The sequence below is a fragment of the Panulirus ornatus genome, chromosome 19, assembly GCF_036320965.1.
Source record: "Panulirus ornatus isolate Po-2019 chromosome 19, ASM3632096v1, whole genome shotgun sequence".
Classification (NCBI taxonomy): domain Eukaryota; kingdom Metazoa; phylum Arthropoda; class Malacostraca; order Decapoda; family Palinuridae; genus Panulirus; species Panulirus ornatus.
This window is the reverse complement of record NC_092242.1, coordinates 62,301,020-62,314,567: the sequence shown is the minus strand read 5'-3', so window position 1 is coordinate 62,314,567 and position 13,548 is coordinate 62,301,020. Positions and strand designations below refer to the sequence as shown.

Below are 13,548 nucleotides of genomic sequence, written 5' to 3'. Positions count from 1 at the left end.
TGACTCTTGAGCACGACGGTATGACTCTTGAGCACGACGGTATGACTCTTGAGCACGACGGTATGACTCTTGAGCACGACGGTACGACCCTTGAGCACGACGGTACGACCCTTGAGCACGACGGTATGACTCTTGAGCACGACGGTACGACCCTTGAGCACGACGGTACGACCCTTGAGCACGACGGTACGACCCTTGAGCACGACGGTATGACTCTTGAGCACGACGGTACGACCCTTGAGCACGACGGTACGACCCTTGAGGACGAAGGTATGACTCTTGAGCACGACGGTATGACTCTTGAGCACGACGGTACGACCCTTGAGCACGACGGTACGACCCTTGAGGACGAAGGTATGACTCTTGAGCACGACGGTATGACTCTTGAGCACGACGGTACGACCCTTGAGCACGACGGTATGACTCTTGAGCACACACACACACACACACACACACACACACACACACATACATGATTGCGGTAGGAGAGTGAACACAGATGCCCTTCGGAGAGCAATGCAATTTGCATGCAATAAGAATTATTCAATGTTACGTGAAACCTTAAAACTTCTGTAAAACTTAACAATACGTACAATGACGCTAAAACTTCGCTGCGTCTCGTCGCTTCGCTTCATTAATAATTTACCGCAGTTGCTGCGTCCTCCGTTACGTGAAACGTTGAAATGGAACGCAAAGAGAGGCGAAACCTGGGGAAGGAACGACAGGAACGATAAAGAAGTTAGAAATATGGCTAATTATACTAAGCACGCGAAGTGGCCTCGTTTGGTACAGAGAGGTACCCAATTCCTTCCCCCGCATGGCTAACTCAGCTAGGCTTTCCTTACGATCAGCAGAAGTACGTTCCAGGGGGCTTCAACGGGGTCCTGGAACATCTAGAGGGGGGGGTGCCGTTAGTAGAAGGTTTCCAACACCCTGTCGGACACCCCTCTCTCGTAAGGCTCCGGCCCGAGGGCGAGAGGCTTGCTGGAGTTCCAGCAACCAGACGGAGGGCTTATTCTGTTGTTCCATCACCATTCTGGACGACCGAGTCTCAATCATGGTACAACCAGCGCCTGGTATAACCATGGTACAACCTGCACCTGGTATAACCATGGTATCATTTGCCCATGGTATATACCAGGGTTTTTCTATTCTAATATTCTCCTTCCACACACACACACACACACACACACACACACACACACACACACACACACACATCCCTCGGTCGTACAAGGTTTAATTCCACGTAGTTGGGATGGACGCTACATCTCCAGTTCCTCACCTGGCCAGGTCCCCACGCCACTCCTGCTCAGGTACTGCTTAAGTTTCACAGCGTCTTTCAACCAGCGAGGATCACAACTTTTACCGAGAAGCAGAGATCTGGGATTGATTTCCGAAGGTGCTAGAGACGTCTTGGGAGTCCACGTCTGCGTCTGTCTTTGTCTGCTTGTGTCTGTCTTTCTCATGTCCGCGCCAACCTGTCATGATACAACTAGACGAATGACTCGTACTGATGGGCCATATTGATAGCTAGAGTGTCTGTGGCTTCAGACGTACCACCATCACCTCAAGAAGGTGTTCAAGTCTCGATTGGCTGTTCGAAGTTGACGCAGACGTCCTTTATTCACCCTGACAGTCGAGGGGCCTTTTTTTCTCTTTTACTTTTTTGAAAGCCCAAGTAACTCACCAATTCATAAACCACGTATACGATGCGATGATATTCTTACGGACATAGAATCTAATTTCACAACAGATATGGTCTTTTCTTTTTGAGGAGAATGTGATCCGATGTTTGCACCGTCGTAATTTGTTGATGCAATCGTACATGGGCCTAACCCCCCTGCCCTGCAGTACAACCATATATTTTGTCTTTGGTTGGTTTCTTGTATTTGTTAGTTTATGGGGGTGTTCTCAGTTTAACTGACCGAACTATGGTGTGTGTGTGTGTGTGTGTGTGTGTGTGTGTGTGTGTGTGTGTGCGGTGTACTTTGGCAACCTCTCTGTACACATAGTGCTGCCAAGAGCATTTGAATCGTGTGAGTTTAACTTACAAGTTTTATAAACAGGAGTAGAACATTTAGAACATACTCCAAAGCAATACATAGTTCACAGTAGAACACAGACGAACGCGAACTAGAACAAACGACACGGCGTAGTTCACAGTGTCAAAGCTTAGCTTAATGCGAGGCTTAAGCTGAAGCCTTTGTCGCCTGTAAACCGTATAGAGTAATTAGCACAAGTGACAATAAGCTTAATGAAGCTTGCCTTACCAGGGGCTTAACGGCGAGGGTTGGGGGGGGGGGGGTGTATATTTTTGGGGGAGGGATGAATTTCATCGGGCTGAGGCATTATGTGATATGATTCTACACCTCTTGTCTTTGTCTCTGTGTTCCTTATCGAACTAGGTATATCAAGGTCCAGCGGTCTGGGGATAAGGGTATGAGTTTCACCTCAAGAGAGTTGAGTGGAAGGGACGAGTTTTGTAAGAGTTGGGGAATTATCTGAGGGTGTTTAGAAGATAATCGAGACACTCTCTCTCTCTCTCTCTCTCTCTCTCTCTCTCTCTCTCTCTATATATATATATATATATATATATATATATATATATATATATATATATAGATGAATTAGGCATTCATCGTACTCATCAGGGAAGAATCTAATTCTGTGGATAAATTCCTGCTGGTGAGTGAGCTGTGAATGAGGGAGTGATGAGTAACAAGGGCGGCTGCAGCTGATGAATAAACATGAGTGGTGTAACTAACCCCCTTCAGAAATGGAAAAGCAGATTTGTGAAGGCTGCATCGCTAAGCAGTAGTCTACTGCCGAGTTCAAAGCCTTTTCTCTCTCTCTCTCTCTCTCTCTCTCTCTATCTCTCTCTCTCTCTCTCTCTCTCTCTCTCTCTCTGGAAAACGTAGGGGTGACTGACCTCTTGATGTGTCTCTTTTTTTTTTTTTTTTTGAGACGCACTAAACATATTGGAGGTATGTGAAGGACATTTGAAGATTCCTGGAATATATTTTGTAGTCTAGTGAGACTCTCGGATACAGCAGCTAGCAAGCGTTCTTGTAAGAATAGATAATAAAGTTAAATATTCCTTGAAAACGTAGATGTGTCTTAAATTAGAGTATATTAGGTTTATGGAATATCTCATATCTACAGAGAGAAAAAAATATTTCTTGAATTCAATTTTTCGAAGTGTATGAAAGGAAAGAATTGTGAGTAAATGCGAATAAAAGCAAGGTTATTAGGTTTGGCAGTGGAGAGGGAGAGGACAGTTGGGTCTTGAGTTTGGAGGGGGAAAACTAGGAGGAAGTTGAGTGTTTTGGATGCCTGGGAGTGGACATGGCAACGAATGGAACCATGGAAGCGATGGCGACTCATAAGGTGGGTGAGGGGGCGAAAGGAAGTTCTGGGAGCACTGAGAAATATGTGTGAAAGAGAGGTCAGTATCTGGGAAGGCGGACTGTGTACATTTGAAGGTATAGCAATCTCGACCATGTTGTATGGATGCGGAGCATGGGCTTATAGATGACGACATGTTACTGTGCTGGCAATATGGGAGGCATGAAGAGGAGGGATAGTGGGTGAGAGTGATTATATACAAGAACAATGCCTCTCCGCTAATTTACCGACGCATCACAAGGAGTTATCATTCTCGCAGCGTCTGCTTGGTGTAATTCCCAATCCAACGGTCAATGACCAGGTGGCCAGCAACAACCCACCCTTCTGCAGAGGAGAGAAAACGATGGTACGGAGGGTGCGAATCTGCTAGTCACCTTAGCAACCACAAAACAAACCATCTAGCAAATTGACTCACTCGCTACCCGACCAGATCATACCATCTACAACCTAGGCACCTAATCAACCACTCATAACCACCAACTAACCCAAAAAACAACCACAACCCTTACCGACACCCAGCAGTCAACCAGCGTCCAGCCCAAGAGTTTACAACCCTCCGCACCCTAGTAAAAGACTCTCCTTCACGAGACTTTACATGACTATGCTGGCTGGTGTAAGAGCGTTGAACCCGCGCGGCCTCTTCGCTAAGCACTTGCCGGAATGGCCTCCCTCCTACTTACAATCTCTGGCCACCACTCGCCACCCTCGCTAAGGCCAATGGAAGACGCTTTAAGCGTCTAGCGAGGTGACAATCTTTTTTTTTTTCGACCTTTTTTTTTTTTTATTTTAGTCTTAACTTCGAACACGCGGAAGACCTTGCGTCTGGTCTAGCCTGCAAGAATGTTCTGAGCAGAGGTGATTATGGTATATATATATATATATATATATATATATATATATATATATATATATATATATATATATATATAATGATAATAATAATAATATTCATCTAGTAGAAATGATAATGCTAATGATAACAACAAACCCCAACAACCCCAGAAGATCTCAAATAGATCCCACTATGTTTCGTGTCAGTTATCCAGGCTTACAAATCACCTTAGGAACTCTCCACTTCACACACGAGGCTAAAAACACCTTCCGCCTTATGGGACAAAATGTTCGAACGTCATAATTTTCACTGAGGCTCTTAAAAGGCGTCTCGGGGGGGGGGGGGGCAAAGAATAGGATTCCCACCCCAAGAAATTCTGATGAAGCGACAAGACAAGAAGAGGCTAGGCGGGTATGAGGGGACGACACACTCCTCTCTCTCTCTCTCTCTCTCTCTCTCTCTCTCTCTCTCTCTCTCTCTCTCTCTCTCTCTCTCTCAGTGTGTGGTAAGCGAATGACTAATTCAAGTTCAGGGAGGAAATTTGACGGGCGCCGCCGCATCGCCTGGTATATATATATCCTGTCTGATACTCGCCTCAACCCTGTGACTTCCTCGAATTTGGAGCTCAGCGGGAGGGGGCGGAGGAGGGGGGAGGGAGGGAGGGGAGGAGGGGGAGGGTTGGGGAGGGAGGGGGAGGGTTGGGGAGGGAGGGGGAGGGAGGAGGAGGAAAGAAAATTGCTTCGCGTGGGGGGGAAAAAAATTATCCGGGAGGAGGGAGGGGGGGGGGGGGGAGAAAAAAATTTTTTTGTCAACAAAGTTTTCTCATCCTCCGTTTTCTCTGAAGAAAGTACGAGGGGATACTTACTTGTTGGCCGTGAGGTCAACCCTTTCCGACGGATATTTCTGACAGATTTCAAACTTCCTGGAGAACGTTATCTCTCTCTCTCTCTCTCTCTCTCTCTCTCTCTCTCTCTCTCTCTCTCTCTCTCTCTCTCTCTCTCTCATAAAATTCCTGTAGAACACAGACAAATCTTTCTCGGCTTCTGTGAAGAAGTAAAAGGGAGTTTGGAAGCCTGTTAAACATTAGGATGAAAACTTGAGTAAGCGTGGAAGAAATGTACAAGAAAGCGATCAATGGGAGGACAACGAGAACGTGTGAACCACTGACTATATGAACGTGTGTGTCTATGAACGTATGAAAGAGTCAACTACCGAATAACTGAACGTAAATGCACATTAACGTGTTCGTTACGCGAAAACATTAAAACCTTTTTAGGTAGGAGTCTACGTAAGCACGAGTATGTGAACGACGCGACGCACAAAGAAGCAGACAGACATATAATGGCAACAGACAGACAGACAGACAGATATAATGGCAACAGACAGACAGACAGACAGATATAATGGCAACAGACAGACAGACAGACAGATATAATGGCAACAGACAGACAGACAGACAGATATAATGGCAACAGACAGACAGACAGACAGATATAATGGCAACAGACAGACAGACAGACATAATGGCAACAGACAGACAGACAGACAGATACAATGGCAACAGACAGACAGACAGACAGGACACACAGACAGATACAATCTATTCTAGAAGTACGGGACAATGAACTTGAAATGTTAATATGTAAAGTAATTCGTTAATATTTGAGACTTATAAATCTAAATCAATCCCAAAAGCAATTTTCGGCGGATTTTAGAAAATCTATCATCAAATCCCTCATTAAGTAAGACTCGTATGAAATTAGGTGTCATTCTTAAATTCAGTGGAGGTTGAAGTGATAAGCCATGCTTTAACACTCCATAAATATAAACAATTGTTTGCATCGTTCGTTGATTGGGTCTTAAGCCACTTGCCAGGGTAAACCCATAAGTAAATGAATAGATAAATAAATACATTACATAAATAGATAAATGAATATATATATATATTTTCATTTTTTTCATATGTGTTCGCCATTTCCCACGTTAGGGAGGTAGCGTTAAGAACAGAGGACTGAGCGTTAGAGGGAATATCCTCACTTGGCCCCCTTCTCTGTTCCTTCCTTTGGAAAATTATAAAAAAAAAGATCGAGGGGAGGGAGGATTTTCAGCCATCCCGCTCCTTCCCCTTTTAGTCGCCTTCTACGACACGCAGGGAATACGTGGGAAGTATTCTTTCTCCCCTATCCCCAGGGATAATATATATATATATATATATATATATATATATATATATATATATATATATATATATATATATATATATATATATATATATATATATATATCCATTACCTGTAATTCAACTCTAATCGTTCCGAACCACGAGAAATTAGCGTCTCCCAAAGGTTTGTTTGTTCACTCTATATAACTAATTGTATTTTCTTACGTTCCTATTTGCCTTTGTATTCCTGGATGCATCTGCGAAAGTTAGGGAGACAAACGACCAAATAAAATGCCTGATTGTGATAATTGGCAGGAAAAGCCTGTTTAACTGGCCAATTACCCCCATTAGCCCAGAGACAGAAGTTAATGAGCCTAAAACATGTGGAAGCCACTCTCTCCAGATACAAAAACTAACTTAATGGTCGACTCCCTCCCGACACAGTGACAACACACAGAGGGGATACGAAGCCAAGCGAGTTTCTTATATTTGTGTGCCATGTTTATACTCGAGGGATACGAAGCCAAGTGAATTTAGTTCTATATAATACTTGAATGATAATAGTATTAATGATACTAATACTAATAATAATGATAATAATGAAAATGATATAATAGTAATGATAATAACAATAATTAATATAATGATAATAATAATAATGATAATAATAATAATGATAATAATAATAATAATAATAATAATAATAATAATAATAATATAATAATGATAATAATGATAATAATAATAATAATAATAATAATAATGATGATAACATCAATAGTAAAATAATGATAATAATAATAATAATAATAAAAATAATAATGATAATAATGATAATGATAAAAATGATAATGATAATAGAATAAATGTGAATACAAAGACAAGTTACGAATGAAAAAACCAGTAATAGATTAGACCCAACAGAAGAAATTAACGCATGTCTCACCTGTTCAAAGCAATCGCGGTTATGAAATCACAACCTGTGGCGGAGAACATACATCATCTAACAACATAAACAGGACATGAAATGAAAATCAGGTAAAGGAGGAAAGCGAAACCAAATAAAAGAAGAATTGCTGTACAGTTAACTGCTGTGTCCGGGGAAAAAGTGCAGTGGCATCGTGTTGGGAAGGGATTCTGTGGCTTGTGTGAGCGTGTATGTTTGTGTGTGTGTGTGTGTTCTTCTCCTTTGCCAGTTTAGAGTCTGCTCTGATGAAGGTTTGTTTTTATGAATATGATTCAGAGAAACAGTGTTCCCTGAGCTGGTGTCATAGCGACATATAGAGTCATACAAGAAGTAGAACACATTACTTCAAACGTCAAGAAAAATAGGTATTTATTTACGTTGTTTGGTCTGTCTGTCTGTCTGTCTGTCTTCACGGTGCGTTCAACTTCTCCTTCTCTCTTTCTCTTATTTCTATCACTCCCTCTACCGCCACTTTATAAGGTCATCACTATAGATTTATGTGAGCTACACGATCAGCATTAGTTTTTAAAGTATCCTAAAATACATTTTTTTTCTTTGCAAAATACTTCTATCTTTGTTGTTCTGTCTGTCTGTCTGTGTCTGTCTGTCTGTCTGTCTGTCTGTCTGTCTGTCTGTCTGTCTGTCTTCACGGTGCGTTCAACTTCTCCTTCTCTCTTTCTCTTATTTCTATCACTCCCTCTACCGCCACTTTATAAGGTCATCACTATAGATTTATGTGAGCTACACGATCAGCATTAGTTTTTAAAGTATCCTAAAATACATTTTTTTTCTTTGCAAAATACTTCTATCTTTGTTGTTCTGTCTGTCTGTCTGTGTCTGTCTGTCTGTCTGTCTGTCTGTCTGTCTGTCTGTCTGTCTGTCTCTCCCTCTCTCTCTCTCTCTCTCTCTCTCTCTCTCTCTCTCTCTCTCTCTCTCTCTCTCTCCTGTCTGTTTTTTTTCTCTGTCCTCTTAGTCTTTCTCCCTATTTAATCATTTTTCCCGTTCTCTTCCTCCGTCTTTAGTGTCTTCTGTCTGTTTCTCTGTTTGCTTGACTATGTGTGTGTGTGTGTGTGTGTGTGTGTGTGTGTGTGTGTGTGTGTGTGTGTGTGTGTATGTGTGTGTGTGTCCCTCCCACGTACGTATCGGGGTAGCCGTGTTTATCTTCGTGGGTGCCAGACTTTAACCCAGTTTTACTCACTCCTAAACCCGGGTCCCGCACCTGTCTAATTCGACTGCCTCTGGTAATCTGAAGGACGTTTACCGCCACACTAAACCCAGCATATACGACCTTATTTAGTGCCCCGCTCCCAGCCCGGCACTCCCGTCTGTCCTCCATGTTGCCATATGAGTACCACGCTCCCAGGGCCTGTACTGTTGCCTACCTTCAGGTTGCCATATCAGTGCCAGGCTCACAATCTAGCAATCTAACACATCCACAGGATGCCATGGGTTGCCATATTAATGCCATGCAGCCGGCTCAGCTCTCTTACCCGTCTGTTGGATGCCATTAGCTGTCATATCAGCTCCCGTCTGTCCACTTGGTTGCCAGAAGTTGCCACTTTGTCTGTCTCATACTATTTACCTGTTTTTAAATACGTAATTTTTTTTTTTTATAAAGAATAAAAATCAGATATTTTTCTCCTTACCGTTGGGTCTCATGTGAAGCGTCCCGATCCATTGCCGAGTGACCTTACATCCTATGTCGGGCGATCACGTCCCGTACATGTTGTGGACCTACTCCGTGACACTTGGGGAAGGATCCTGAAGCGTCCCTTGAAGGACTTTTGTCTCGTAGCGTCATTGGAAATCCTTCAATATGGAGGATTCCTTCTCAACCTCTGACCTCCGTCCTCCACCATGGGTCGCCATGACCTCCTTTCGCTGACTTGACCCTCCACTCAAACACAAGTAATGTGTACTAACCCCTGACCCCTGTAGGCATGACCTCATGACCTCTGTACGCTGGCATGGAGGAGTTAACTGCCCAACAAACCGCTAGGAACAATCCGGTTGTTACAGTAGTCAATACATTTCGTCGCAAAGGCGTTTTAAATAGTGGATCTCAGTGTCATAAACTCTGCATCTGAATATCAATTATTACTGACATATAATTCAGTAGAAAATCTATGATTCAAGGAACATAATCGCCACATTGAATATCAGTCAATCAAGGTCTTGGCTCGTTCAACCGTTGTCAGTATGCGACATACGTTACTACGACAACCAATGTCATATACCAAGACTTTGGGCCACTTTGTAAACGTCTACGACAACCAATTTGATATTGACCAAGACTGTGGACCACTTCGTAAAATCTGTTATTCCTTTCAAAGGTGAAAAATTTTGACCTTGAATCATTGAAGACAACAGTGCTTCATGACGGTAAACAGAAGGATCGGTGATCATGTATAGTTTGGGCCACAGATGATGCTAACCTAGGCTTCGTCTCTTCTCTGCCGATTGTCTGTGTTACGAGTGACCATCACAACACTCTCCTCACACCTTCATTTCTCTCGCCTCAAGTATCTGCATCCGCTCACCTTACTCGAAAGCACTTCGTGTGTAGTGACTGTCTTCGTTACCATGTTCTCTTAAGTGTACATACGGAAAACAACAATTTTATTCTGTCATGTTTTCCGATAGGGAAATTCTGTCTGTCTCTCTGGCTGTCTGTCTGTTTATTTGTCTGTCTGTCACACACACTATTTCTATCTTTCTCTCTTTCTTTTTCTTTATCATTTTCCTCATCACTCACCCAGGACATTAAACTTTATATGTGAGAAAAGTTACGTTAACTATGTGTGTTGTTCTAGTAATTGCCTTGTTAGAAACTCATGTTTTACTAGCTAGTGAAGGCTAGTTGTTTCTCGTACCGTCAGGGTAATGTTTCATGTTTCACAAGCTACTGAGGACTGCATCACGCCCTCTGAGGGACGTTTCATGTTTCACTAGCTAGTAACGCTGTACTAAGCCATCTACGGACGTTTCAAGTTTCACTAGTTTGTGAGGCCTCCGCCAGGCCCTCAAACGAGTGTCGTTGAACTTGACATTTCATGTTTTTCTCTTCACTGTGGATCTGTTCAAACTTTTTTCCCGCCCTCTCCTTGCTTCTTGGAACTAGAAGATCCGCTCCATCATCCTCAATGGACGTACTAGCTCGCCATCTACATCCTAGTGCCCTCTTTATCCTCATTATAGAACTATTTCATACGACGAGGCCTTCCCTCCTTCCTACAACACAGCCACACTGTTCCTGGCTCCTCCACGCCCAGTGTCTGCGCTTCACAGACGCCACGGAAGTGTCGGACCCACGTTGACTGTCGGACCCATGTTGAATGTCGGACCCATGTTGACTGTCGGACCCGTGTTGACTGTCAGACCCACGTTGACTGTCGGACCCATGTTGAATGTCGGACCCACGTTGACTGTCGGACCCGTGTTGACTGTCGGACCCATGTTGACTGTCGGACCCATGTTGACTGTCGGACCCGTGTTGACTGTCGGACCCGTGTTGACTGTCGGACCCGTGTTGACTATCGAACCCGTGTCGACCCCTCCTCCTCCTGCGATGAGTCTTTATCGTTGGCGTATGACTTTCCCGCTGCAACACTCTTGGGTCTCCTCCTTTAAAGCGTTTTTTTTTTTTTTGCATTTGCAACAACGGATCTGGCTCAAGCTGTCCCTCCAGCAGCAGTAAAGAGCAGATAAAACAAGGGACACAGCACCATCTTGTCATACTTAAACTTTCACCCTCACCCTGTCAATCAATCTAAGATTATATTCATCTTACGTTCGACTCTGGAAGCAGCAGAAGGACCTGAAGACAGGTATCGCATCTCCTTCGCTGTAAACAGTGTTGATCTTCTTCCACAATGATTCTTCATCAGTGAACGACCGGATTTGACAAAAATAAAAACCCTTTTGTGCTGTTCCAATGATAATTCTGGCTGAGATGATTCATTTGATAAAAGATTTCACCCTTACAAAACCTTTCCAATTTTCGTCCATTCTTCTCGTTCCTCCCACACTTGACCTCCTCCCCGCTTTGGACTTCCTGTGAATCCCTACACTACATCGGCTTCCACCTTTCTTCTTATGCCTACGTAATTCCTTTTGCTTTACTGTTACAGTGATTCGTTATGCAGTATCATTTTCCCCGTGGACATATATTCGACTCTTTAGTGCAATGATTCTCTTTCATGGTTTCCCCACGGACTACACTTGTGTGTGTGTGTGTGTGTGTGTGTGTGTGTGTGTGTGTAAAACAAACACAGAACTCTCTTGATGATGTTACATTTCTATTTATTCAGTTATTTCCAAAGCAACAGTTCTTCACACTGAGCTTTTACGGATCCGAAAAGGTTCATCTCCTCAGGGTTCTGAACATCGTTCGGTTTATGCATTCGAACCATCTAAGTTCAGCTGCTCGGAGCAAGTGAAGCAAGCATGTTTACTTACCCGAAACTGAACCTAGGCTATTCCCAATACCGGATCATATATAGATACCGAAGCACCCGCTCCTACTTCGAAGCAGAGGGCTCGATTGTGAGGCAAAGATCTGAGGCAGTAAGGTGCTCAATGCTTGGTGCTCATTGCCTATAAAAAAACGAAGCATCCCGCTCGAAGCGAGGCGTTGAACGGCGCCTGTGTTTGAGCGGGAGGTTAAAAGCAATATTCATCGCCACTCTTGTTAGACGAGGGGCTGAAAAGGCTATACCCAAGAATATTTTTGATCCCGTCTCGCCACAATGGTCATTTTGAGATGCTGGAGGACTGTCAACAGCTAGGCGAAATGTTGATCTTCTTGCATTTTTGATACTTTTGCAATCTTCCTTGAAAATTGAAACAGATTCGGTGCCACAGCTGGAGAAGAGGAGGAGGAGGAGGAGGAGGAGGAGGAGGAGGAGGTAGAAATTTTCTAAAGAATATCTTAATTGGATAAAGCCAAAATGTAGCGAAGACTAGATGAATGTTCTACCCACAGAACATCAGCGACCTGATAACATTATAGAACATTTGTTCTCTGGGAAAACAATAACGTTTGATAATGACTGGTTATGTTGCTATAACTGGCTCGTCATGTTGGTAAAGGGATAACAAAAATTATATTCGCGATGCATGAAATAAATTTTTGGATCTTTTTACAATCCAGGAAAAAGTCGTTCCCGAATATTGAGCTTCAAGAAGCCAATTTGGATAGAAGGGCAATTTGGATAGCAGGGCCACACATGTATATTCTGCACTTCGAGAAAGCATTACCAATGTTTATGGTCAATAGAATCCGGCCCACTGAACGTGCGAGTGAACCTAGCAGAAAGTGCAAGCACGCACGCACACACGCGCGTGCATGAGGGCCACTCAACCTGTCGCATCTACAGCGAGAAGACTGTGTGTGTGTGTGAAGTCATGTAGACTCACACTCTGAAGTGGGACGCGCATATACCTCCCATACGAACCCCTCTACCTCAGATTGTGGTTCCATCTATCGGTGGGAGGCCAAACCAACGTCCACCATAGCCAGAGCTACCCATCACAGGCACTAATGATGACGTGCGCCATCTGGGAATGACATGTAGCCGCTTGGCGCATGTAGTCACTACAGAGACTAACGCACTATCTCGTCTCAATTTTGACGGTAATCAGGTGTACAACTCTGATGATCTACATGAAAAACAAACAAACAAACACAGGAAATAGATTGTAATGATTAGTTCATCAGTAGAGATAAACAACGGGGAAGTATGTATATCAGTAATATTGCAATATATAATAACGGTCTATTGCTGTGATAACTATCAATTCTACTCCAAAAAAAGAGAAAAAAATAATAGACTCTAATAATCAAATGTTGAACGAAAAACATTTCATTGGTGTTAAAACTTCGACCAAAAGTGACCTACCTTAAGGTGTTAATTTCCTGTATCACTTGAGTGTGAAGGAAAAAGGTTGTTCATGTATGGGAGCAAGACTGGGAAGTGGTTGTACGGTTGTTACAGAGGAAGTGTGGGACAGGGAGGAGGGAGGAGGGTAGAACAAGGAGGAGGGAGGAGGAAAGAACAAGGAGTTGGGAGGAGGGTAAAACAAGGAGTTGGGAGGAGGGAAGAACAGGAGGAGGGAGGAGGAAAGAACAAGGAGTTGGGGGGAGGGTAAAGGAAAGAACAAGGGGTAGGGAGGAGGGTA

At 43.4% G+C, this 13,548-nt stretch overlaps 1 protein-coding gene across 1 annotated transcript in view; it reads left to right on the top strand.

Annotated features, from left to right (window-relative positions):
* LOC139755571 (lachesin-like) overlaps nucleotides 1–13,548 on the top strand; it is a 162,569-nt gene that overhangs the window by 40,296 nt on the left and 108,725 nt on the right. The window lies entirely within an intron of this gene.